This window comes from Schistocerca piceifrons, chromosome 3 (genome assembly GCF_021461385.2).
Source record: "Schistocerca piceifrons isolate TAMUIC-IGC-003096 chromosome 3, iqSchPice1.1, whole genome shotgun sequence".
Taxonomy (NCBI): Eukaryota; Metazoa; Arthropoda; class Insecta; order Orthoptera; family Acrididae; genus Schistocerca; species Schistocerca piceifrons.
Window position 1 is genome coordinate 570,466,775 of NC_060140.1, and position 4,084 is coordinate 570,470,858.

Here is a 4,084-nt window from a genome sequence, read left to right on the forward strand (position 1 = left end):
GCACGACACTTCCCGCCAGAGGTTCCAGTCCTCCCTCAGGCATGGGTGTGTGTGTTGTTCTTAGCATAAGTAAGTTAGTTTAAGTAGTCTGTAAGTCTAGGGACGATGACCTCAGCAGTTTGGTCCCTTAAGAATTCACACACATCTGAGCATTTTGAACATGTGTCTGGTTTTCTGCATAATGGAGAAGGCATCATACCTTATAACCCCAAAAAGACAACTACAGTGAAAGACAGGCAGCTCAGCACAAAAATACTAATGTAAATTTTTGTTCATGACAATGAGAAATACTCGAGAATCATCGTGCAAAGCATGAAAAAAATTGTAAGTGGGGCAGTGTTTGGTTACCATATTTAAAGAATGAATGACAGTTGCAGGCTTTCCAGAAACATTAAGTTGAATGAAACTGTGTCAGACGTTTCTGCTTCCCTCTTGGGGTCGGCTCTTCTTGGATAACCAGTGACACAAAATGTTAACTGAAGACGTTCTTAATTATTGCTGACACCACTTTCTTCATCAAATCCTGTTTTCTTTTATGTGTTTTGGTTATATTCATATGATAAAAAAATTTGATCAGCTTGTCTCATTGAGTTTGGTAACACAAATTTTGTTGCTGATTGACAATTCATTGCAGGTACTTAGCATTATTGTTAATAAACAACAATGCAGTAAATGACCAAACATTACAAATGCCAGAAATTACCTGATTTGAAGAAAAATTATCGTTGGTGCAGTTGTTAGGGAGTGGCAACAATGTGGCTACTGCTTAAGATGTGTTATGCAGCTTAATTTGAGTAATATACGTGTAACAGCATAGTATGCTTATTTCTACATTTGCCACCTTCTCTCTAAGGTGAGCCAACTTACCATCTGCATGTCATTCATAGCAATGAGTATAGTATGTGGCCCCAGTTACCAGCTATTGTGATCAGACCCTTGTATCAGAGGGAGAAAATTTATTCATTTTGAAAGTGATGTTAATACATAGTGAGATATTTTTTCTTTTGATACCTCAGGCTTTACATGTGCAACATGTTTCTACAGAAAAATTGCTCAAGGGAATAAAATTACACTATGCTGTATTAAATTTTCACAAGGTTGAGATAGACAGTTCCTTCAAAAGTCTATCAGAAATCTAGACCTTATTTTCTTCAACGAGAATGCTGTGATATTGAACACAAAAAGCTCTGTGTATGTGCACATTGATCTCTTTGCAGCACAATTATTAAAGGCTTTGGAGCCAGTCAGGAGAATTTCCTCTGATCAGTCGAAACAGCTTTCACCTAGTCACAAACCACAGGAACTGAGAGAATATCTGCAATCACGTGGTTGTGAAGATTGCAACTGTATCAAACAAACCTAATATGCCACTCGTATCAGAACGTTTACATTGGCTGATTGTAATGTCTTTCGTCATTGGCAGATTGCGACATAGAGCTAATATCTTTGTAACGGAATGTATTTTAGGAACTGGTTATACAATCTCGGGATAAATCCAGGGACAGTTGACCAAGGAATAGGCTATAGTTCGCAAAGAATACCTTGGTCAGTAAATGCACAGACGGCAGGGCATGTGTGGGGAGAGTGGTAGTGGTTGGGGCTGTGGGCAGGCGCTGGAGGGGAAAGTGCGCTCTCAACTGAAACCTTTAAAGTGTTATGTGGAGCTACTCCACGTCCAAACTTGAATGGTGACCTTCAAAAAGACCTGTCACCGCTGTTTTGATTAGTACCTACAAAGAATTCCGCTGAAAATGCAGCAATTTATTTCCGCCTGGCTTATTAATCATTTGTACCTTTCAGAGAAGTGTCACAAGTGCCGAATTTTGAGTCAAACCTACACACTCCCCTTGTTGCCATGTTAAAATTTGCTTCTTTTGCCAAAACTCGCCGGAGTTTACACAATCTTACCTCACTAACATATTGTGCAGATGCAATTATGAGAGACTTCTGAAACAGTGATTTAGCAAGTGAGGAACTGAGAAACAGTAAGGTCAGTATCTTATGAAAAATCACATACTCGGTACAAAATAAACTAGTAATGACTTCACTTAAGCTGTTCCAAAACCCACATCATTTGTCGTTACCCCAGTTATCGATGGCTCTTAAAAATTACATTCTTTCAGTGAAAAAGTCTGTACTTTGTGGAATGACATGGTAGAAACGAAGTTTTGGATAATAAACATATGGCAAAACATTCTCCTCTTTGCACACTTTGCATGCTATGATATTCCAAAATCTCACTTCGATATTTCAAATCGTTTATAAAATATGAGGCATGTTGTAGATATTTCACGCTGGTTTTATCAATGGCGCGGCGCGATTGCAAATAAATGTGCTGCGTCAGACAGGTTTTCTCGAGACTGGCGAGAGATACAGACCTCCACTCAAGTATAAAGAAAAATTCATTATGATAGCTAAATTTCATATGTAGCAACATATTATATAATATGCACCAAACGTAAAATCATAGCGACCCTTATTTTTCAGTGCAAACTTTTTCGAATTTCACACAGTGTCTTATTTCCACGTAAATATCACAATAACCATGACCATTAACGAAGTCAAGAATACATCATAATGAACCTGACATACACTACTGGACGATAAAATTGCTACACTACGAAGATGACGTGCTACAGACTCGAAATTTAAGCGTCAGGAAGAAGATGCTGTGATATGCAAATGATTTTCTTTTCAGAGCATTCACACAACGTTGGTGCCGGTGGCGACACCTACAACGTGCTGACTTGACGAAAGTTTCCAACCGATTTCTCATACACAAACAGCAGTTGACCGGCGTTGCCTGGTGAAACGTTGTCGTGATGCCTCGTGTAAGGAGGAGAAATGCGCACCATCACGTTTCCGACTTTGATAAAGGTCGGATTGTAGCCTACAGAGATTGCGGTTTATCGTATCGCGACATCGCTGCTCACGTTGGTCGAGATGACTGTTAGCAGAATATGGAATCGGTGGATTCAGGAGGGTATTACGGACCGCCGTGCTGGATCCCAATGGCCTCGTATCACTAGCAGTCGAGATGACAGGCATCTTATCTGCATAGCTGTAACGGATCGTCCAGCCACGTCTCGATCCCTGAGTCAACAGATGCGGACGTTTGCAAGACAACAACCATCTGCACGAACAGTTCGACGACGTTTGCAGCAGCATGGACTATCAGCTCGGAGACCATGGCTGCGGTTACCCTTGACACTGCAACACAGACAGGAGCGCCTGCAACGGTGTACTCAATGACGAACCTGGGTGCACGAATGGCAAAACATCATTTTTTCGGATGAAACCAGGTTCTATTTACAGCATCATGATGGTCGCATCCATGTTTGGCGACATCGCGGTGAACACATTGGAAGCATGTATTCGTCATCGCCATACTGGCGTATCACCCGGCGTAATGGTATGGGGTGCCACTGGTTACATGTCTCGGTCACCTCTTGTTCACATTGACGGCACTTGTAACGTCCACTGTTCAATTTGAGATGTGTTACGACCCGTGGCTCTACCCTTCATTCGATCCCTGCGAAACCCTACATTTCAGCAGGATAATGCACGACCGCATGTTGCAGGTCCTGCACGGGCCTTTCTGGATACAGAAAATCTTTGACTGCTGTTGTGGCCAGCAAATTCTCCAGATCTCTCACCAATTGAAAACGTCTGGTCAATGGTGGTGAGCAACTGGCACGTCACGATACACCATTCACTACTCTTGATGAACTATGTATCGAGTTGAAGCTGCATGGGCAGCTGTACCTGAACACGCCATCCAAACTCTGTTTGACTCAATGCCCAGGCGTATCAAGGCCGTTATTACGGCCAGAGGTGGTTGTTCTGGGTACCGATTTGTCAGGATCTATGCACCCAAATTGCGTGAAAATGTAATCACATGTCAATTCTAGTATAATATATTTGTCCAATGAATACCCGTTTATCATCTGCATTTCTTCTTGGTATAGCAATTTTAATGGCCAGTAGTATAAAGCACAAATGAAATTCTTCCATCAAATTGTTTCTCTAAAATTGTTTGAGAAATATATCAGGGTATACACCTCGTTTCTGTCAACGCCGACCG